The sequence below is a fragment of the Canis lupus genome, chromosome 1, assembly GCF_011100685.1.
Source record: "Canis lupus familiaris isolate Mischka breed German Shepherd chromosome 1, alternate assembly UU_Cfam_GSD_1.0, whole genome shotgun sequence".
Taxonomy (NCBI): Eukaryota; Metazoa; Chordata; class Mammalia; order Carnivora; family Canidae; genus Canis; species Canis lupus.
Window position 1 is genome coordinate 93,465,013 of NC_049222.1, and position 24,828 is coordinate 93,489,840.

At 39.1% G+C, this 24,828-nt stretch overlaps 1 protein-coding gene across 13 annotated transcripts in view; it reads right to left on the reverse strand.

Annotated features, from left to right (window-relative positions):
• The window catches only part of GLIS3 (GLIS family zinc finger 3), a 546,483-nt gene that overhangs the window by 513,352 nt on the left and 8,303 nt on the right, over positions 1–24,828 (reverse strand). For 8 of the 13 annotated variants that reach the window (XM_038527215.1, XM_038527216.1, XM_038527217.1 and 5 more), the window contains one exon: positions 1,904–1,996. The exons of 1 other annotated variant lie outside the window; for it this stretch is intronic. The gene's annotated coding sequence lies outside the window, so the exon portion shown is untranslated. Of the gene's footprint in view, positions 1–1,569; positions 1,673–1,903; positions 1,997–4,681; positions 4,964–24,828 lie in introns of those variants that run through there. 4 more of the 13 variants (XM_038527218.1, XM_038527220.1, XM_038527221.1 and 1 more) reach the window with 3 other exon arrangements.

Genomic DNA, 24,828 nt, shown 5'->3' on the forward strand with positions numbered 1-24,828 from the left:
TTCTATTGTACTGAGATTTAGCCCTACAATCTTTCTGGCTGACTCCTTTGAGTAGCTACTGCTCACCTTTTGTCACCTTATATGATTCCCTCCCATCTGCAGAAGAATAATAGCTTCTAACCAGTGACAGACATGATAGACTCAATAAATGGTTTATTTAACACTTTGCAGAAAGAACTTAGGAGTACACACTACCCATAAGATGCCAAGACCCAGATATCCATTTAATTTGGGGACTAAAATTTATTTTAAAAGGTAGAGTTGCTTGCTTCGGCCCGTGGGAGTACAATAAGCAGACATTGATTTCTGCTGAAGTTAACATCAAGAATCATTGAGCTAAATAAAAAGTGCAGGCTGCCCTGGTCTCCACCTCAGTCAATATTTACCTCGAAAAATAATTAATCTTGATGTTAAGTAAAAGCGAGCACCAATGGATGTGTTATTATTTTTTCCATGAGGAGACAAATGTTGGAAAAATAAATACGTACATATATAATTTTAAAAGAATACCAGAATTGGCAAAAACTTAAATTACAAAAATTAAAGCCCATCTAAGATATTCCTCCATTTCCTGACAAAGTCATTCTGCCAACTTACCACACTTACTCATTTGCCTTACATGAATAGGAGCCTTGCTCCTAAAGAGGCAGCAAGCTTCAAAACACTGGAGACATCACCTAAGCGTAGGACTGCCCAACCCACCCCTCCACCCACAGCTTTTAAACAGTGTGACATCACAGGGTCCTGTGTCTCAATGTGTCTTCCATAAGTGAAGAGGAGTAACAAGGAAAGAGCACATGACAGAGCACATTTGGATGTTATAAGCAAAACATGATTCATCTCAGAGACACTGTCATTCTCCCCAAGTCCATGTGCATCTGCACCCTGAAAATACACAATAGCTCACAGAAATGTGGCTAATGGTTAAGAATGCTACTGCAAATATTACTAGTAATATTAAATTGCTAACATTTAAGTAACATGCATGAAGCACTTGGCATTTACCATGTCAATTCTGGCCTTTCACAAGGATTATCTCATTCATTCTTTATTTTAACCCCACGAAGTCGTTATCATTGGCCCTGTTTTAGAACTGAAAACAAAAGAAAACCCTCATTCCTGAGAATAATGCTGCTGGCCATGGTGACCACTGACAGCCCCCAGATGTCCCTCTTCAGCAACAGGCCTCTAAAGAAGGGAGCTGCTTCACCCAAGGTGATGCCCCTCTCTCCCCATGGTTAACCTTTATGTAATGACTAGTAGATGTCACTGCCTGGCCCTCCTGTCCCCAGAAAGGATCCTCTGACAACCCCAGGGGTTGGCTGAAATCTCTCTTGCAACTGCATGGCAGTTCAACTTCTTCTTCTGCACAATTCTGCTTCCCTCACTCCCTTAAAGATGATGTTCCCTTTCCTAGGGAGCCCAATCTAAGACAACATTTCTTATTAAAAAACAATCTGATGGTTGGACCCTTTCTCTTCTATGCAGAGTGCAGCAAAGGTCTATATGCAAGGAGATTGAGATTTGCAGTGCTGCAGTGTGTGAACCATTCCTTGCTAGATGACTCACCTAAGGGGTCAAGATCAATCCTGGCATGGATCCTTGGTGGAAGCTCTAGCTTCCAGATTGCCGCATTCACTCCAAGCCATTCTGAAAGCAGTCCTGATTTGATCTTGCAAACACATAATGGGAAGACTTGGCATCAAAGTCAGTAAAGGCTCCTAACCACATTTCCTGACCTTAGAGTAACATGATGATTTTTATTATACCTTAAAACCCTCAATTTGATTAAGTATTAGTAGAAAATCTACAGCCTATTTTGAAACTCTTTACCCTGACGGTCAAGGGAAAGAACACATAATCTTTCAAGTTTTTGTTTTTATAAATTAGGAATATTACCTACCTCCTCTCCATCCAACAGGAATAAAATGTGTGGGCAGTTTGATGAGAAAAATCTAGGTGAAATTCCAATGATCCACTGATATTCTCTTTGTAGCTGGTAAAAACAGTAAGCCAGAGACGAATGGTCAGTGAAGGAGGATACATTGACTTACAATGAATCCCTAAAAAGTACTCATCAATCTCCCCTAATAACCTGATGTGCCTGGAGAGGCAACTGCTAAGACAAGATCTAAGACAACTCGTTGTATAGTAAACCCATCTCTTTTCCCTGAAACCTGTGAAGGATTTTTTAAAATGTCTTTTTGCCATGAATTTTTTCCTTTTTTCTTTCCTCCTTCTTTTTATCTTTCATTCTTTTAAAGAGAATATTCTCTCAGCTAGGAAAGAAAGCAAACTCTCATTTTTCTGCTGACTGGCTTGTGCACAACTGGAAATTATAAAAGAAATTGCTGTTTCATTGATGTAGTAAGAAAACAGGAAGACAATTTTCATCCCAAAATGAGCCCTCTCAGCTGAAGCTCCCTTTGTAGTTGATGACCACACGCTTTCCATCTCGGCATGGGGCCAGTTTTATTAAAATCCTATAGCAACAGCTTATTTTTCAAACAACACTCCAAAAGGCACTTTATGATGAATTTCCCTTAAAATTGCTCATGGTCATGTGTTTGGCACCTTCAAGGACTCCAATGGGAAAAGGATCTTACTTCACAGGGGCAAAGTCTGAATGTTATTCTTGTGATGAAAAGCATTTGTTAGGCCCTCAGGTAATGCTCAAGCAAAGAGGTGGATGGGCACAAAAGCACAAAAAAACCAGGGGTCCAGCTCTTCATACATCACTTCACTAAACAAAAAGTAAATTCTGTGGAACCTAAAGAGCTTGCCAGAAAACTGAGCTATTATGCTGGAAAATGACGGGAAAACCTAAAAAATATCTATTGTTGAGAAACTGGATCAGAGACTCCTATCAAGGAGTCAAAGGAAGAAAGGAAAAAAAAAAGGAAGAAAGGAGGGAAGAGAAGAGGGTAGCAAAGGAGAACTACTGTACTGCAGAGAGATGGCAGAAGAAAAAGGAAAGTAGAGGAGCGAAGAGAGGAGACAGGTGGACCCAGCCTTGATCTAGAAAACCACCAGGAATAGAAGAACCAATAAACCAAAGGTGGTCTTGAACAACGTGACTGCTTTAAGCACCAACTAACTAGAGAACTTTAGAGTACAAATGATCAAAATTAACCTGCTTCCACCCAACCACAGACTTACCTACTTATTAACCTGTGATCAAATGCCCCCCTCACATACATACACGCTTAAAAAGAGAATGAGGTAAAATTTGCAACTGAAAACAAAACAAAAAAAAAATAGTGACAACTTTGGAAAATAAATGATGGAGCTATTCTTTTTATAAAAAGTAATAATAAAATAAATAATAAAGTGATTTAACTTCCCCAAGCGTATTTAGGGAGCAGAGAAGTCAAATACAGATTTTGGAGCAGAAGTTCCACATACTGCAGTAGCAAGCAGTCCTGTCCAACGGCTGTTTCCTAGCTGTGAGCTGTGTAAGCTGTTAATACTGGAAGGGACCTTAGTAGTAAGCTTCTGCAACACTGTCAATCCAGACTAGATTCTTTCCACCTCTATCACATCCTCGACAAATAGGTACTCAGCAACATTTCCAATTATACTGGTTTTTCATCTGTATCTTGACTCTATCAATAGGAAGTTCACTTAATTCTTCTACTCTAAGAATACAAACATACAAACATGCTACTGGCATTGATCAACCCTCTGTACCAACTAAAATAATCTCACAAGAGCAGGATGGCTGGTGAAGTGAATAAACTGGGTAACAACAGCCTGTGGCAATTCTGCATAAAAGGCTCCAACAGTGTTAGCAGGTACAAAGAAGTAGAGCAAGACTCCCAATCCAGTATTACAAGAGGTTTCCATGGTCCTCAAACCTTTGCTTAAATTCCCCTTTAGTAACCCTGGCTCGACAGAATTCCTAAAGATACTTGCATATTAAATACTGAAAACATATATAATTGACACAAAATACATGGTCAAGTCATAAAATCTGCCTCCCAGATTGAACCTTGGCTGAAAACCATATAGAAGTCTCAGGGCTCTCTTTGTGAGCATGAAAACACTTGATTATTCTCATTTGATCTGAAGATACCCTTGAGTTTACTGAAGAACTAGAACCAAATAGGAGTCAATCCCTCTCCAAACCTTGGCGGCCTTTGGTCTCTCTCTGAAGTGAATTCTGAAAGTCTCAATGAAACTGAGAACCACAGTATTTTTAGTTAAGATTAGAAATTTCTTCCTCAAAAAGGGTAAACCTCAGGTGCGATATTTGTCATTTTTAAGTGTAAAGTTCCATTCATAGGAGAGTGGTTATATTGCTTAAGTTAATGATGGTACTTTCAGGCAAAAGAATTGTGTGCTTCCAATGAAAATGATGGTATAAACATGCTCAAAATATGTAATTAAGTGAATAAAATCAGGTTACAAAATAGTAACCATAATACAACTTCATTCATTTCTGCTTGAAATATATGTGTATGCATTGAAAAATATCTGAAAAGTTCCAAATGTTCCAAAATGCTAATAATTTAAAATTTAACACTGATTATTCTCTAAAAATGGGATGTTCTATCTTCTTCTTTACATTTTCTATTATACCCTGTATATATTTTATGTCTTTATGTTATCATGTATTGCTTTTAAAATATGAAAACTATAAAGTTTTGGAATGAAAAGAAATGAGAGATTCTTAGCTTACAAAAAAGGTCCCTGTCCTTGCTAGATGATTTCTTTATAAAAGAGGAACTTCCCTCATTGGAAGACTCTCTGTGCAGGTCTCTCTCAGACACGACCATTAAACAGTAGTTCTGGTTTCCACTGGCATGCTGTGAAGTGTCATGTAGAGGCAGGGAAGGCAGTTAAGAGATGGCTTAAGCATGTGCAGAAGCCCATATGCGGATAAGATAGATCAAATCACATGTAATGAAAATCTAGGATGCATCTCTTCACCCTGACATGTTCACGTTGAAGGACAGAAGCTGAGACTCCAACAATGGCATTGAATGTAGACCATCAACCCACTCGCAGTGCTGAGAAGTCCTGCTCCAGCTCACCCCACTCCACCAACTGCTAAGGGATCTTTTTTCCAGAATATAGGGGAGAAATTACTTTGTACTTCTTTTTTTTTTTTAATATCTAAAATGCCACCACCACGTATTCATTTGGGCTATCAAAATTTTCATCTAGGATGCAACACCCAACACCCTCCACCAGAGTCAAGGAGCTAGAAAGTGCTGGGTGCTCCTACATTCACACATTACAGTCTATTACAATCTCATAGTAAACCAATGTAATCAAATTTCTTTGTTTCAAACTCAGAAGCTCTAAGGTTTCATTCAAAAGTGTAGGAGAGAAAACTGGCAGAGTAGGCAGGAGAGGTCCTAGGAAATGCTCTGGTGGGGAACTGAAGCCTGATCTTAGGTCTAAGAGTCCTGAGCACCAGAAGACATGAAGAAATAGCCCAAAGGGACCAGTGAGAACACAGGATGATAAGCGTAGTTAAAAATAAACTTCACAATTTCCCAAGGCTCAATCCTATCCTTATGTTGTATTTAGCCAAACAAAGAAAATAAACCACTTGAATTTTTTAGTTGGATTATTCTGATCATATACCCAGCCCAAATAATTATCTTCAAATAATTTAAAATAGAAAAAAAGAAATACTGAATTTCTTCAACTGGTTGCCTAAACCTGAATACTCTCAAGTGAATCCAATGCAACAAGCTAAAAAGTGAAAAAAATATACAACCTTTTCTTGGGATGGCAGGGAAAGGGTCTATACCATGCCAAATAATTGGTTTGACTAGATTTTTCCTGCCTGAGATGACCCATAGTTTGGGTGTCATGAAGACACAGACCCTCTGTTTCTTTCCTGTACTCAGAGAAGGAACGTTCCATTCCACGCAATTCATGAATTTTAAAAACCATGAACCTTCCTTCACATTCCGAAGGAACACAAACGTTTTCCTGTCAGAGAGCTGTTTTGAGCATAAATGCTCAAGTGATTGCGATGGTGACAGGGAGAGGCCTTTTCAGACTAAGTCTTTGTTCTGAGCTGGCTGGAGGCTCCAGCAGTAGGACTGCCAGTAGGGTTTGGACATATGGTTGAGCACAGAGAGCAGGGACTGAATTTACCAACCACCAACTGCCATAACGGCCCTGTGTCTGGAAAATGGCCAACTGTTGAACCAACTGCCAGTGCTACCATGTTGTCATTAGACAATGAGCCAACAGAAAATTACAGGACCATGGAAGATCACTAGCTCCCTCTTGCGGTGGAGTACAATGGCTAAGTCCTGCCACTTTTCCAGCAGAAAGACATCCCTGAATTCCATGAACAAAGGATGAAGGCACTTTCTGGAGCAATCTTATCAGCCTATTTGAGTAGCTGCCTTTACTCCCTTCCAAAGAGCTAATACTTACAGCCCTCTAATTTTGCTGACAAAAATTACATTGCAAATTACAAACTCAAAGGTGTCCAATGATTCCCCTTTGCCCTTAAAATTAACTTCCAAAATCATGACCCATGGCTTATAAACCCCTAAAGATCTATCTCCTGCCCACCTCTCAAATCTCACTCTCCCCCTCACTTTACATTTCTTGAAGTCTCTCCCTTCAGTATTTTCACCCTTGATCACTGCTCCTACTAGGAATAACTGTGACTTCCCTTCTCCACCTTCATCCCATCTCATCTGGCTAAATCTTCTCCATCTGTTCAGATTTAACTTAAATATCACCTCCTCCTGGAGGCCTTTCTTAAGCTCCTAGACTCTATCTCTCTGTTCAGTCTGAACTTTGCACCCTGAGTTTCCTTACCTAGGCACCCATTACACTCAATTGTAACTGCTTATTTAATATCTTTCTTCCCCATTAAAAGATGTTCTCTATGAGGGTAGATTCTGTGCCTATTGTTCACACCCTTACTCTCCACATCCAATGCAGAGACTATAGATATTTATTGAGAATATGTTTGAAGCAGTAAATTCCAAAAGAGAAAAGAGAAGTGACATATTAATATACCCAGGAAAGTATTGTTATCTTAAATTTACAGTGAGGAAAGTAAAATTCAGAGAGGTTTATGTGGCTTGGCCATTGCTACAAGGGAGAATGTGTCAAATCCAGAAGTCACACCCAAGTGAAATTCCAAAGTTAATGAACTTTCTACCATGTAATGCTTCCTCTTAAGCAGCCCAAAGTCAACCACAGTCAATTCTTGTTTATTCATGTCAATGCAGCATCATACAGCATGACTATTATCAAATAATGAATAATCCTTAAATCATTTCTATCAGGTTTTAGGTGGTATTTCTTTTCGGTGAGTGCTTTTGTTCTTCCATTTTAAAAGGGATTTCTTTTGATGTTCTCAGTATCTCCAAAGAAAATAACTAAGTCATCCCGAGAAGCCCTGCCTAGTGAGCTTTCCCAACCAGAAGGCAACAGTGCATCACAAGGCAGAGAACAGAAAGAACATTAGGTTTCAGCTTTGAGTTTTTGTACATTTCTCTAGTATCATGAAGCAGACCTTGAGGTCCTCCCATGTCAACAACTCCTGATGGGTTGTTCAGCTACTCTTCTAGGTCTTCTAAAGAAGTATTCCCAAAGATGCTTTAAGAATCTCAGGAAGAAAAGACATCTATCAAACCTAACTGTGCTCTGTAACAACTGATACACAGAACCCAGTTTACTCTCTGATCTTAAAAATAACCTTCCTGGGCCTCTCTTCCATAAAATGAGAGCAACAACACCAACTCTAGAGTCACTAGAAGAACTGGCTGCAATTTCCTTCTGTAAGCATTACTCAAAGCTAAAATCTCTTTCACATTGTGTCTAAGGCTTCTAACCATAAGTTCTACCATAAATTCAAAATTGTCTTGAGGGAGCCTGGGTGGCTCAGTCAGTTAAGTGTCTGCCTTTGGCTCAGGTCATGATCCTAGGGTCCTGGGATCGAGCCCTACATTGAGCCCTACCCTGCTCAGTAGTGAGTCTGCTTCTCCCTCTCCCTCTGCCTGCTGTTCACCCTGCTTGTGTACTCTCTCTCTCAAATAAATAAATAAATAAATAATTTGTTTTAAAAAGAGAGAGAAAAATTGAAAAAATTGTCTTGAGAGGGTATGGTGCCATGAAAAACAGCACTGGCCTGAGAATCAGAAGACCCAGACATAGTCCAGGCTCTGATACACCTTAGCTAAAAGGACTTGGCTAGTAATCCTTCTTAAGGTTCTTATATCTCATCTATACATAGAGGATAATAAAATGGTATGCTGACCAAGTGTGCATATAACTAGAAGAGTTGGCTTAGATGCTCACTGAACAAATCCAAGTCCCAAAAGATTGGGATTGACAAGTTGGCAACATGAACTAGATCTAAAGAGAGTTTATCTAATAAAGAACTATGTTCATGGCCAAAAAGCAAACATCAACTAAAAGGGAACCATGTCGTTACAGAAGACAAATGGAGAGAGTATGAAAAAAATTAGACATAGGAAGTAAAATACAAAGCCATAGCACAGAGTGGTTATTCAAAAGTTAGTATTCTCATGGGCTTCTTTATCGGTAAAAAGTGTCCTTTTTTCCACAAGTCTTCAGACAAGTAAGCAGCATTACTTCCTTAGACTTTTCCATGATGAGCAGTCCTGTTCTTCCAACCTTTCCCGTTAAGCCATGGCTTACCATCTCATCACCATCACCATTCCAGGGTCGTGTGCTTCTGTGGTTCTCATTAGATTTTTAGTTGCTTATATAGGACTTTATTGCGCTTTCTATCAACTAAGAAATAGAGATCAACCATATCCCCCATGTACATTCCCTAAGGTAATTAATCTCAAGTCAATAAGACTTCTTATTTCACCAAGACTCTGGAGAAGGAATTAGAATGCTGTGGGGAAATGAAAAATAAAAGTAGACCTGGTCCTGCTTCCAGAGAAGGGGACTTAATATAAACACATATGAATATATAGGAGTAACAAATAAGTGAAACTCCAACAGGTAAAATATTTACGTCCTCCAAAGTATATTCAGCATAAAAGACACACATTTTTGTAAATTAAAGGGAGAAACTGCAAAGATAAATTACTGAAAGTACATGTCCCCAAATGGTAATAGTGACCCAGGACAGGAGAAATTATACTTTGCATTGACTTTTCATTTCATTCATCTGTATTGTCTAAAATTCTAATTTCTATGATAAGAAAAAATAAAATTTGTTTGGTTCTTAGAAAGATGCATACATAAACTGGTCGGGCCTGGTTCCCAGGCTTGGCATCTCTTCCGTTCCTCATTAGAAGAAATACAATATTTCCACCTGCTGACTCAGTGCGTGCCCAAGACAAATCCTGATGGATTGGGACAGAAGGCATTTAAGTAGCCTGAGTGCATGGTCTGGAAGTGTTCATGAATCCCTCTCACAGACTGTCCTCCCAGCTGCAACCCACTTCTACTGAACACCACTTCAGCCCAAAGCCCCGGGCTCTCCTCCCTCCATCAGTTAATTCTTTCCTTTGAGGCTATCTGTGGCCTGTTTGCTCTAGACACTCCCCCATCCAAAGGCTGGAGTCCAGTCCACAAAGTGAGAGCAGTCCTGGCATGCTTTTCCCTGCCCAAACTTGCAGTTGGGACAGCCCGCCACCCTTGGGATGCAGCCCTTCTTGCTGACCTCTCATCAGGATCCACTCTGCATTGGACTATTGTTACAGCCTTCCAAAGGACCCCGCCCTTGCTGTATCTCTGCCATGCCCACTAAGACCCTGTGGCCAAAGTCATCTTTATAAAAACAGAAATAACCCCATGTTACCTCTCTTAATGCTTTTCAGTGGTTCCCCATTCCCAAAATGAAGTTCAAATCTGTTGCCTGACTCAAGTCTCCCTGAAGACCTGACCCTCTGCTCTGAAGGTACAGGCCGCCTCTGACTCCTTCAGTATCTTACACAATAAATATGGAAGGAACTGACCTGTGTTTCTCTGGATGCTCAACTCTGCCTGTCTGCACCTGTTTTAAAATCATATCTGCTGAAGGAGAGGCAGAGTGGGGAATGGGGTAATTGGGTGATGGGCATTAAGGAGGGAACGTGATGTGAGCACTGGGTGTTATACACAAACGATTTATGCTACATCTGCAACTATGTACTTATATGTTGGCTAAATGAACTCAAATTTTTTTTTAAGTTTAAAAAAAAGACCAAACATATCTGCACCTGGTCTGTTTCAGTCCCTATTTTGCCCAGCGTCCATGGGTAGGTCTGGTGCTGGGGCCTGTTTCCCACCCTCTTCTGCAAGATCCCTGTTATTTTGAACATGTAGTTACAGAACTTCCATTCAACCTACCCTGCTTATGCTATGAAGGGTGGCTAGAGTGTCAGCCACCAAGATAGAAAGAATTAATCTAGAAAGAATTCATAAACGCAAGTTTCTTGAGTATAGCACCTATGCAGCTGCAGAGGGCCTATGCTCCACAGGGCCTGGCCTTGGTTTAATACTCTGCTGTTGCCACCTTGAAATTTGTTTATAAGTTTCTTTTTTGTTATTGAAGTGCAGTTGACACATAATATTACATCAGCTTCAGGTGGTGATTTGACAATTATATACCTTAATACTATACTTACAAGTGTAGCTACCATTCATCACCATGCAATGCTATTACAATACCACTGACTATACCCCCTATGCTGTACCTTCTGTCTCCACAATTTACTCCTTCCCAAACTGGAAGCCTATACTCCCCACCTCACTTCACCCATTTTGGCCATCTTCTCATCTCCTCCCCTAAGGAAACCATCATTTTATTTTCTATATTTATGGATCTATTTCTGCCTTTTTCGCTTATTTTGCTTTTTACATTGCACATATAAGTGAAGTCATATGGTATTTGTCTTTCTCTGACTTTTTTCACTTGGCATAATATCCTCTAGGTCCATCATGGAAAGATGTCATTCTTTTCTATGAGTAATATTCCATTGTGTGTGTGCGTGTGTGTGTGTGTGTATACACACACACACATACTACATCTTCTGAATACATTCAATTATAGATGGACACTTGGGTTGCTTCCATATCTTGACTACTGTAAATAATGCTGCAATAAACATAGGAGTGCATGTATCTTTTTGAATTAGTGTTTTCATTTTCTTTGGGTAAAAATCCAGTAGTAGAATTCCTAGATTGATAGTACTTCTTAATTTTTTGAGGAACCTCCATACTGTTTTCCACAGTGGATGCACCAAGTTACATTTTCACCAACAATGTACAATGTACAATGTCCTTTTTCTCCATATCCTTGCAACACTTATTATTTCTTGTCTTTTTGATACTAGCCATTCTAACAGGGGTAAGGAGATAGCTCCACTGTGATTTTGACTTCCATTTCCCTAGCATTAGTGAAGTTGAGCATCTTTTCATGTGTCTGTTGGCCATCTGGATGTCTCCTTTGAATAAATGTCTATTTAGTTCCTCTGCCCACTTTTTAATTGTTTCTTTGGTATTGAGTTATGTAAGTTCTTCACATATTTTAGATATTAATATTAATCCCTTACTGGATATATTGTTTGCAAAAATCTTCTCCCATACATTAGTTTGTCTCGTCATTTTGTTGATGGTTTCCTTCACTGTGCAAAAGCTTTTAATTTTGGTGAAGTACAAATAATTTACCTTAGATTTTGTTTCCCTTGCCTACAGAGACAGATCTATAAATATACTTCTAAAGCCAATGTCAATGAGACTTCTGCCAATGTTTTCTTCTAGTTTTATGCTTTAGGTCGCACATTTAGTTCTTTGAACCAGAATACTTTTATCTTTGAACTTGTTATGTAAGTGAAATCTGATGGAACAATGCAGTGTAAGCATGAGTGGAGGAGACATATACAACATGCATGTCTGCTGCTGTTTCTGGCTGTTGGGTTTGCACATGACATTTGTGATGTCCTGTGAGTACATAATTCTGGTAAATCTAGATGCATAGCAGTTCAGGAAGACTCAAACTGAGGATAAGGTGAGCATGTTACATCTACAGTTGAATAAACTGACACCTTAGAGAGGCCACTCTTTCCACTTGAACCAGAATCTACTTTGAATGTAGGAAGAAGAGAGAAATACAAATGACCAAGGACTCTATTGTCTTCTTTCTTAACCATGTTACTTCCCAGGATCAGCCAACCACTTATGCTGAAAATGATGCTATAGAAGGAAAGGGAAAAGTAGGGCAACCTGAGTTCCTTTTAAGTTCCTCCTTTCTTATCAGGAGAGAATGCTGCAGAATGTGCACATACTGAGAAGTAAATTAAGCTGCATTAGCTTTGTGCAGTGACGCTACTGTTCTGGTAAGAACAAAGTACATTGCATGTACGAGCTTTGAAACACAAACTGTATATAACTACACTGATTCTGCACACAAGTTAAACACTCTCATATTTACATTTAAAACTGGCATTATACGATGTAATAATAAATGGTAAAATTCATGCTAATAATTTAAACTTTTAATTTTTCATTGCTTAGAATGACATTAAATAGCTAATTTAAATTTAAAACACCATTACATGACAGAACATAAAGACTTCTAACCCTGGGAAACGAACTAGGGGTGGTGATGGAAGGGGAGGAGGGCGGGGGTGGGGGTGAATGGGTGACGGGCACTGAGGGGGGCACTTGACAGGATGAGCACTGGGTGTTAGTCTGTATGTTGGTAAATTGAACACCAATAAAAAAACAATTTATTATTAAAAAAAGTTAAAATAAATAAATAAATAAATAAATAAATAAATAAATAATAAAACACCATTACAAATCCAGAGAAACTACAGAAGAAATTAAAAAGTGTTAATATTTTAGTAACTTTCATGGCACTATTTTCCTGCTTTTTAAACCAATGGATCTTGCACTCTCACTTTGCACTGAGCCCCACAAATTATGTAGCTGACCCTTCACAGGCAAAAAGGAACCACTTACTATAGTGATTACCACCTAACCTCAAATTACACTTACAAAGGAGAAGGGAAGCCTTACTAGGGTGCCTACTATGAGTTGTGTTTTGGTCTGATTGAAGACTAAATTGTTATTTCCAGTAGTAGAATTCAGAACAAGATCCTTCCTCTCCAATCCAGAGCCTTTCACACAAGGAACACAGCGTTGACAGAAATGAACCAACACTATCCAGAGAGAGAGGCACATCCCAGCCCAGGAGAAATAAGAGTTGCAGACCTCATCACGCCAGGCAGTGTATGCTGATGGAGGTGGGATGAGGACCCTCTTGGGGATGGATCCAGCCACATCTAGTTAGGAAAGAGGCAGCAAGTCTACCAGTGGCTTCCAGCAGGTGTATCACCAACTGCAAGAGCCACTAGACACATCCTGCTTTTGTAGGCTGCCTCAGAGACAGGGTTAGAGGTTGTAGACAAGATTCAATGAAATACAGTGGGGCATTCATGGACTAGGCCACCCATGTACAGTAACCCTCCAATAAAAAAAGGAAAATCACACAGAGTTTGCATGTATTACTAGACTTTAGGAAGTTGCTTTAAGGAAACCTAGTTTTAACTTATTTAGCAGATTGGTAACTGAAAGCAGGAAATCTTTTTACAAGCAGTATTTGCTTGGAGGGGACGTTACCTGCTAAAATAAATGATTTTCCTAGAGAACCTTAAAAATTGAGTCAATAATTGGGGAAAGCACTAAAATCCTGACAGCTCATCTAAGCCCTGAGGGATCCCCATGCCATTATTCCACACATACTCCTCACCACCACCACCCACCCTGGCAGATGTCACTCCATGCAGTGTAGGACTCCACCATCCTTCCCCAGGCTTTGATGGGCAGTGAATTCTCAGGGCGAGGAATGATGGCTAATATTTCTATCCACCTCAGTAGCTCATGCAGTCACTCCTACTAATAGTAGCACTTCATAAATGCTTGCAGAAGGCAAAAAATGTACCAGAAAGAAATGGATTATTTTTTTTTTTTTTTTTTTTTTTTTTTTTTTTTTAAGAAATGGATTATTAAAGGCCACATCTCAGAACTAGGCACAACCCTCAGTAAAAGTGGTTTCTGTGTTCCCTAAATTCCAAGCCTATTAAAACATGGGGTCCTGTGATTTACAAGTTTTTGAAAAGCTATTTACATGAAACTGGACTTTGCTAGCATGACGGGACCTGGGGAAGGCAGGACAACATTCTCAGATGTCATTGACTGCCCGCTGCATTAAACACAGAAGAGGAGTAGTTAGCAGCTCCCATGCCCTGTGGTCTGGGCCAGCAGTCCATTCCAACTTCAGAGTCACTGAAGAGTTTGGGATTCTCGGGGCCCACTGAAGACCTACTGAACCAGAATTTGGAAGTGGACTGTGGGGAGAGGGGATGGTTAAAGCTCTTCCATGTGATTCTGATACAGGTTATCTACAAATCAGCCTTTAGGAACCACTGCTCTAGGATGAAAAACTGTTGAAGCTGCATAGGTTTCTGAGGCCCAGCTCAATTCAGAAGAATAATCAGTTTGAATCATATAAATGTTATGTAGAAGCCCTGAACCAATTCTCTTTCTGTGGTTTATAAAAGACTTTTTATGATTTTATTTATTTATTTGACAGAGAGAGAGAAAGAGTACACATATGTAGGGGGAGCAGGAGAGGAAAAAGCATGCTCCCTGCAGAGCAGGGAGACCAATGTGGCTTGATCCCAGGAGCCAGGGATCATGACCTGAGTTGAAGGCAGATGCTTAACCAACTGAACCACCCAGGCACCTCTATAAAAGACTTCCTAATACTCAGTGTGAAATTATTTTTCCTTATCTGGAGAAAAACATGGATTTCCAAACTGTAACTACTGAATAATTTACATCATGTATGTACACTTCATGTACATTTCATGTCTCACAATGAATGAACAGGTAAGGGTGATTTCAGGTAATATGTGAAATCTCTGTCCAAATATATACCTCTACTGGGATGCCTGGGTGGCTCAGAGGTTGAGTGTCTGCCTTTGGCTCAGGGCGTGGTCCCAGAGTCCCAGGATCAAGTCCCACATCAGGCTTCCTGCATGGAGCCTGCTTCTCCCTCTGCCTATGTCTCTGCCTCTCTCTCTCTCTCTGTCACTCATGAATAAATAAATAAATAAAATCTTTAAAAAAAAAACAAATATATACCTCTGTTATTTAATTTTCTACTGATGTCCAGAGAAGGACCTGCCCCAGTGATACTGATTTCTGATGAGATGCTGCAACTGCCAAGTATTTCTGCTCCAAGAACAGCTACAAAGTGAGTTAAAACAACTCCCCTTCTCTGAAGCAATACCTATTTTGAACAAAACCCTCTATGATCCACTTTCTACTCTATCCATCCCTCCAAAGGAAAAAGATGGAAAGTGCTGGTAGTCAACTTTGGCAATCCTGAAACTCCCACCTCCTAGTACATTTTCAAAGAACCAATACTAGGGCTAACAGAGGCCTTTCAACCAATTACTGACCAGTGCCTAAAAAAATATCTCACACAGGCCCAGCCTAAAGCCCTTAAGATAGCTGGGCCTGTTCAAGCCAAGCTTACACATGGCATCCCTTTCTTACTCTTCCTCCCTCATTCTGATGAGGCTGTCAATCCAGGCATCACACCTACCCCATGTGAGGATTGAAATGAGACCTTTGTTGGCAACAGAGCCTTCTCATCTCCTAGATGAGTGATCGCATACACAAAAAAGGCTTATTGCAGAAAATGTAGAGAACCCTCAAAGGTCAAAAAAGTAAGTTAGCTACATTTTTCAGAGAGAACCACTGTTATTTATTTATCGACACAAACATATACACACATGCAAACACAACTGAATATACTGTTTTGAAATCCATTTCTTAACTTACTCTGTCTTGAGCATTCTCCCGTGTGATAGACCTGCATAGCTCTAACTGTTTGTTATTATAAATAATATTCTGATTGCTCTCTCTGCTTGATCTCCAAGGTAAATCCCATCTTCTCCTGACAGGACACACTATTCTTAGTCATTTACCATTTTGCAAAATTGAATTTCAAATCCCTTCTGACCGCTACAGTCAGCACTCTCTAAAGGAGAAGGAATACTCCCAGGTTTGAAGGGAAGGGGGGTTTCAATCAAGCCTTCTTGATTCCACATTTCCATTTGAAGGAGATCCAAATGTTCTTCTAGAACATAAAAAACCTTGGCTTTTTTTTAGGGTGAGAGCATGGGTATAAAGAAAAGGGGCATGTCAATTTACAGGATATACAAATTCCTTTTTACCTTTAATGAAGGAGAACAACTTTGGTCTATTTTTTTTGGTCTATTTTAAAATATAAAGGCAAGATTTGTATGCTCATGCCACCTTTAACCTAAGATGAATCTCCTTTCTATTGGATTCTCTGAATTCTCCCACGTCTGACCCAGGCTCTCTCTAGGCTGTGCAAGGGTACCATCTTGTGGCTGATACAAAAGATAATCAGAAGACACTTAGCTTTCTAGTGTGTGAGGGTATGAGAAAAATCAAGTACAACTGCAAGCACCTCTTTAAGAAAAGGTTTGCTTCAATTGTAACAGAATATGCATATCATTGTTTATTGGCTTTTTAAAATTTAAATTCAATTAATTAACATATAGTGTAGTGCTGATTTCAGAGGTAGAGGTCAGTGATGTCATATCACATCCCAATCTTAATATCCATCACCAGGTCACCCCATCTCCTTACCCCGTTTATTGGCTTTTTTTAAAAAATGCACATAAACCAAATGCTTAGAGAGTTTCCAGTCCTCAAGTGATAACATTCTGATATGAGCCCAACATTTCAGAACCTTCTAAACACCAATACTTGAAAGGAAAATGACATTTTATTTAGCTTGCTTAAGAGTAAGTCATTTTAAAAACAAACAAACTTTGGAGTAGTGAAAAGATCTCAAGAGTAGGTGTTAGAATAATTGGGTTGCCATCAGAGCTACATGAGTTTCAGTGACCTTGGGTCACTTAACTCCTTAATCCCTGATCCTTCATCTGAAAAAGGGAGAGAATACCTGAGCTGGGAGCTTCATAGAGTTGCTGAGGTCACATATGGGAGAAGTGCTGAAGTGTGCTAAAGTACCAGACAGAATATAAAGCCTTATTACTGTTATTCAGAACAGCTGGATTAGTAATCTGGATTTTTTTTAAAATATCTCCAAACATAATACTACTGGAGAGATTGTCCCTGAATGAGGACAGTTCTGTCTCAGAAGTCAGGGGGGAAAGGTGTCTGCAGGGAAAGTTTCAGAAAGAAAAACTAACCATCTCTTAGGTATTAAGCATCTCAAATGTTAGGAGAATTTGAAGAGAACTTTCAGAGGCTGAAGATAGTTTTTTTAAATAAAGCCTTTGAAAAAGCAATGGCTTATAATTTAATGGCTTCCAATTTAAAATGCTAAGTACTTCCAATTTAATATGCTAAGTACAAAAACAACAAAAGAAATCACAAAAAAACAAGACTGACACACTTCCCTCTCTTTACAGTTAAACTTCACAAGACAAAGATCCAAATACAAAACTGAAAGACAAGCAAATTTGATTTTTTAAGCCATGTGCAACAATGATAATTCATGCAATTGGTTTAGCACTAAAATGCAAAAGTGTATGGATGTAAATATACACCTAAATAAAAATGAAACAATTTCTTAAACCATATGGGGGGGAAAGCTCAATCTTTTGTAGTCAAAGTGCAGTTTAAAAACTAGTAAATCAGATATGAAAATTTCCTATCAGATAATGAAAATAAAGTTTTAATGAGAATACTCAAGGCTGTGTTAAGACATTCATGAATTCCTGCTAGAAGAGTCTACATGTGCAATCTTTCTGGAAAGCATTTTGGCCATGTGCATCAAGATGCTTACAAATGTGCATGTTCATGGAGTCATTGATTCCACTGCTGGAGGCTGAACATGCAATGGACAAGAATGCAGGTTGTGAACCAGGTCACCTGAAACTGTCTCCCAGTCCTACTGCTTATTTAGCCAAACAACTAGGCAAGAAAATGCCTGACTTCTCTGTGCTTTGATTCCTCACCATAAAGTGGGGTAATAATGGTACCTATTTCACCAACTAGTATGAAGATTATATCAGTAAATTTAAGCCACCCAGAATACAACTAGTGCATCATAAGATGGTATTAATATTACTGCTATTTTCATCATTGGAAGAACCTGACAACAATCTGGAAACTGCATTCATTAAGGAAATATGTACTGAGCAATATTTTTGGTTGTGAGATAGTGAACACAACAGTTATGGTCTCTGACCTAAAAAGCTTATACATAGATGAAAAAAAAAAGTTACACTCTTAGATGTTCATTTCAATAATATTTATAGTAGCAATGACTGAAAATGACACCAGTGTTCAAAACTACATGTCTATGAAGCAAAAGATTGAATAGCATAGTGTGGATTACTCTGCAGTCACTAAAACCTAATGTTATGAGGCTTAATTTCTTCATCAGATAAATGGACATTACCATAGAATCATTATAAGGATCAGAATAGTCATGAATACAAGGAAGCTTTGGAAATAGTAAGGTATTATGTAAATACTAATTATTATTATTTGTTGGGGTCTACATAAGCTCAATTATGAACATATTTTTTAATGCATCTTTACTGAACATTTACTATGTGCCAGATATTGTGCACATATTATCTCATGTAATTCCTAATCCAAACAGCCGCCATGTTTAGAAAATAAAAGTACACAATGCCTATTAAATTAGAATTTCAGATAAATGTTAAATAATTTTTTAGTATAAACATGTCTGAAATGCAATTATTCAGTGTTTATCTGAACTATTTGGAACATACTTATACTAAAAGTTATTCATTATTTATCTGAAACATTTAAAATGTACTTATACTAAAAATTTATTTGTTTTTCATCTGAAATTAAAATTTACCTGGGCATCATACATTTTATCTAGTAACCCACATCAATCCTATGAAATAAATATAATAATTATATATGTGAGAGCAAGCCAGAAACAAAAACAGAGATTCAATTTTAATTGGTGCAATGACATATCACCCACCACTCCTACTATGGACCAGAAAGAGGAAGAAGTATTAAATCAAGAGGCAGAATGAGAAAGCCAGAAATTATTGCCTGGTTCTCCCTGCAGTATTCTCGTTATTTAAAATATTGTAATTTCTCAGAATACATTAAGCCCAAATTCAAATACTCAACATAAAAACATGGTGCAAAGCCAAATCTAAATGACTTTGGAATTATCAGGCATTTTGGAAGATTGACAACATCCATCCCTTCTTTTAGTGCAAATTATCTAGAGATGGAAGAATAAACATGTAAATGCTTATAAGCTGTTTTGAGTTGATGAGATTTCAGGTTCTGGGAGCTAACCTTGGGTTGCTTCATTTCTACTCGATGGTGGCAGCTGACTTGCTTTCTGTTACTTCAGTGGACCTTGAAATTATCCTAACTGTTTGCTTCACATCAGGGTGTGCCATCCCCCCCTCCATTTGCAGTCAGCACCACTCAGAGAATAAACTATGTTAATTCACAGTGGCCTTGGTGATAATAGAGACATGTTCAATCATCTTTTTGTTCTTGAAGGAAAGACGTCACTCTACTTTTGCAAAAGGTAGGCACGAGAAAAAGGGCCAATATTCAAATATATGTCATGGTGCACTGCAAAGGGTGGAATCAAGTATACGTGTATGTCTTGTAGCACTAATACCAATCGAAAGAAAGAAAGAAAGAAAGAAAGAAAGAAAGAAAGAAAGAAAGAAAGAAAGAAAGAAAGAAAGAAAGAAAGAAAGAAAGAAAGAATTGAGGAAAGACAAGGTAAAGGGGTCCCAGGAGGCCTGGGTTCCAATCTCAGCTATAGAATTAACTAGCTAGGTGACCTTCAACTAGTCCCTGATTCTTTCTGAGCCCCATTTCCACCATCCAAAGCCTGACATCAGGGCAGTCCAGGTGGCTCAGCGGTTTAGCGCCGCCTTCAGCCCAAGGCGTGATTCTGGAGACCTGGGATTGAGTCTCGTGTCAGGCTCCCTGCATGGAGCCTGCTCCTCCCTCTGCCTGTGTCTCTGCCTCTCTCTCTCTCTCTCTCTCTCTCTCTCTCTCTCTCTCTGTCTCTCATGGATAAATAAATAAAATCTTTAAAAAAACAAAAAACAAAAAAAACAAAGCCTGACATCAATATCTGCTCTGTTCCACAGGAATATTTTGGGACAAGATTGCGTATCTAGAAAGCATCTTGGCTGTATGCTACTGAGAGAAGAAAGGTTATAACTGGTTCAAAGCAAAGTGATTTCAGGAATTAGGGGGCAAACTTCAAATCACTACTGCCCATCTGTGAACTCTGGTAAGACACTATTCTACCAAAGATGATAATATTTTCAAAAGAACCAAAGAAGGTGAGAAGAAAAATGTCGTTTCTTCTCCTTTCTTAAAGTTTATTTATTTATTTATTTGAGAGAGAGATAGAGAGATAAGCGCAAAAGCCCAGGCGTGGGGGTGAGGGTGAGAGAAGCAGAGGGAGAGGGACAAACAGACTCCCCGCTGAGCAGGGAGCCCAATGATGAGTCTCAATCCCAGGACCCTGAGATCATGACCTGACCTTAAGGTGGACACTTAACTGACTGAGCCACCCCAGCATCCACAGTGCTTCTTCTGTCTTCTCTCACAGTCATCCAGGGAGTTTGTTAAACATGTACTTCTGGGCTACACATCAGAGATTATAAATCAGTAGGAATAGAATTGGCCAAAGAGTCTGCATATTTAATAAGCTCCGTTGGTGATTCAGAAATAGATGGTCCATTTAAAACACTCTGAGAAACACTGGTCATTATCAATAAAATACAAACATAGTTAAGATTTTTTATTTTTTTTAGTTAAGATTTTTTAAAGACAATGAAATAAAATGAAACTAGTAGAAAGCATATAGTAGACTTGCTCCAATATAAACTTCTGGGACAGGAGAGCCAAGACCTTCCCAAGAGTAGAGCTGGAGAGAGGGACCCACAGCACTGTCTAATCTCTCAAAATGTGTCTCTGATTGATTGGCAAGAGCCAGTTGGTAAAAATGATGGAAGAAAATGGACAAACCCAAGAGTCAAAAGGCCATACAATTTGGAAGAAAAACATAGGAAGATAGAAATTGTCACAGAACAAACAGTCTTTGGAAGGGTAGTACTATTGAGTCCTACAAATATAAAAGAGACAGCCCTTGGCAGAAGAAAAAACCAATTCGTCAAAAAGGAGTTTAACAATAAAAGTGTCAGTGTCCTTACAAAAAAAAAAAAAATGATATAGAGGCTCAGTGGTTGAGCATCTGCCTTTAACTCAGGTCGTATCCTGGGATCAAGTCCTGCATCAAGCTCCCAACGGGGAGCCTGCTTCTTCCTCTATATCTGTGTCTCTCATGAATAAATAAATAAAATCTTTTTTAAAAATGATATACAATTTTCATGAAACATTTGTGGGTGGGAAATAAAAATATGTTCAATATGAAATTTTTTAAAATATTCTATAAGAATTTTAGAAGATGAGAGATCCCTGGGTGGCACAGCGGTTTGGCGCCTGCCTTTGGCCCAGGGCGCGATCCGGGAGACCCTGGATCGAGTCCCAGGTCAGGCTCCTGGTGCATGGAGCCTGCTTCTCCCTCTGCCTGTGTCTCTGCCTCTCTCTCTCTCTCCCTGTGTGACTATCATAAATAAATTTTAAAAAATTTAAAAAAAAAGAATTTTAGAAGATGAGAAAGTACTCTGAAAAGCATAAAGAATAAATGAGATGATTACTACTTACAGTATTTTTTTTGACTGTCAAATTTATTCACTTCATGTCAGGCTTGGAAGCTAGTTATGGAGGGCTTTATGGCATTATCTTAGGATCCCCAGGGCCTACCTACTACAGTGTCTAGCATATAATAGGCGCTAACCAGACTGATCGATAAGTAAATGGGTAGATGAATGGGTGGGTGAAATCAGGTTAATACAAAAAAAGCCAAGAGAAGAGCTGCAAGTTCATACAGTATTCATCAAATCACACAATTCTTCTCTATTTGGACTGAGCTGCCAAGTGACTGTTAGAGAAGACTTAGACCTATTTTAATACTAATATCGGCTGGCAATCATACATAACCTCCAAGGCATGTTTATCTGTCTTCCCGAAGGAAGTATACCTTGACTCATTTAACTTGGTATGCCAGTTATCTGTCGCCCCTCAGCCCCATACTTACCTTCTTCCATCTATTCTGCATTGGCAGGTTTTGATATCTATAAGCTACATTCCCCAAAATCCGCACCCCCTCCAGTAACTGGTTTTCTGTTCAATTCTGGCAAGAGAAAGAAACATTATTTCTTTCTCACATTTTATTGCTTCTGCTGGTGTTTCTGGAAATAGCTGCAGACTGTCAGTGATCTAAGCTTCTGCTGTAACTGCTCTTCTCTGGTGGTCCCTGTACTGGCCAGGGAGACCAATGTCTACAGTCCTAGCATTGGCTAGATAGAACCCCTAGAAACTTGCTCTTGAGTTTTTATAACAACCCTTTTTTCCCTTTATTCCCCCAATCCCTAGCATTGATAGCTGCTTACTACAGATACACATTTATCTCTAGATATTATTCTTTCTCCTTTTTCCTTCTCAAGCTCCTTGCTTTTTCTCCTTAGCTTTTCCATCTCTTCAAACACCCATACAACCAAGATTTGCATTAAATTCCCTCTATTTGGGACGCTGGGGTGGCTCAGCCGTTTAGCACCTGCCGGGGCGTGATCCCAGGGTTCCGGGATCGAGTCTGGCATCAGGCTCCCTGCATGCAGCCTGGTTCTCCCTCTGCCTGTGTCTCTGCCTCCCTCCCTCTCTCTCTCTCTCTCTCTCTCTCTCTCTGCTTCTCCCTCTGCCTGTATCTCTTCCTCTCTCTCTCTCTGTGTCTCTCATGAATAAATAAAATATTTTTAAAAAATAAAATAAATTCCCTCTATTTGAAACAGAACTGGTTTCTATTTCTCTGACCATACTCTGACTGAGACATTTGGTAAAATCAGGGGAAATCTGATTACACTAGGTATTGAAAGCACAGGTTAGAGAATATTTCATTGGTTCCCTAAGAACCTGGAATAGAAACTGAAATTAAATTGGAGAATTAGATTATTAAACAGCACATATAGGGGACAAAATGCCTTCTTATTCTCCTGGAGTATCTCCTTGCATTTATTACCTTATTAATGTTGTTATTTTTTAATCTCTCTGCTTTTCTACAAACATCTGCAATTACCTCCCCCTCATGGAAGCTTCTCTGATTATCCCAGCTAACCTTGATCTTATTTACTCTGAATTCTTCTGGTCCTTTGGTTTTCTCAGTTCTCAAGAATTTCTCCAGGTATGTTATCAGTCAGTGTTGGCCAGATTCACTTCCCATACCCAAGTGATCATTGGAATTCTCAGAAGAAGAAAAAAAAAGTACAGATGCCAGGACCTCACTCCCACTCCTAACCTCCTGAATCAGAATTTCTGGAGTGAGGGCTGGAGGAGGTTGGGTAGAGAAAGCATATATATGTTTTGTATATTTCTAAGTAATAAACCCCTCAAGATCAGGGCCCTTCCATTTCCTATGTAGTATTTACTGTGCCTAACACAGTTTAAATACATGCAATAAAAACATGTCCATTTTTCCAATGAATTGATTGAGTGAAGATTCCCAGGAAGACCAGGTGGTGTCACTACTGCCTAATTAATATTTCTGCCCCAATGAAAAGCACCTCACGTAGCAAAATCTGACCTTCCCTGGACTCACTGATTCTGTACATTCCATCAGGTTTCTTTGGTTTTTGGTTTTTTTTCCCTAAGAACTGTGTAAACCTCACCAAGAAAATAGACAGCAAAATCTAAACAATGCATACAACTCGGGTCCTCTGAAAAGAAGTAGTGGCATCTTCTGAGAATGCCAGACTTCCTGGGAAGAAGCAAGCCTCTCCTTGCCCCCCAAGACCTCAGATCTCACTGCATTAGCTTCCTGGCATTAACATTCTAGAAAGCAAGCTTAAGAAACAAATGCTTAATGAGCTTGCAAGAAACACTCAACACCAAACAGATTGCATTTTTATTTACCTCTTGCAACCCCATTAGTTTTTAATGACATTTGGAGCCATTATTTGAAAATTTAATTTTCCTTTTATATCTTTTACTTTGATGTTATTGACTTAAATTATTCCTCATTCTTAGGTGAGCAAACCAAGGTATACCATGAGCCACTTAATATGTGACTTCTAAGGCAATATAGAACCCTCACCTATGCCAAAAGCTGTTTAATAATTACTTCTAATTACTAACAGGCTGAGAATGGCATGTTTTCCGAAAGCAGTTTCCATAAAACTCAGACCTGGCTATATTTTAACATTTCTGAATTCTAATTCTCAAATTGTATTAAGAATCCAGTAAGCTGGTTGAAAGGAAATGAACTCTAGATTTATGGGTCCAAAGGAGCCTTGAAATGTCCTCTAGAACTTCTTAGGTTATACCTGATCTTCCCCATTTGAGCATCTACCTCCGGAAAAGTCAATTTCCTGGATAATCAGCTCTTTCTTCATATTAATTGTTCAGAGGCTTAAATTTCAATGAAAAGAGAGGTACTGAATGATAAACAGATCTGCAGTAGTAGAAATGGGCCCCCCTTTACAAGTAAGGAAAGGGTTAAGATATAGGCAGGAAGAGAAAGTAGGCCCTAAATCCTCCGAGGAAGCTCAAAGAAATCCCAAATGTGGAGAAATATTGAGGTGGACAAAACCAGAGATAAGGGAACAAAGCAGACCACCTGGCCCTGGATGTTAGGGAGTATATTTTTTTTTTTGGCAGCTACACCGTAATCACAGAAACTAACCAGACCTCAAAGCAGTAAACCAT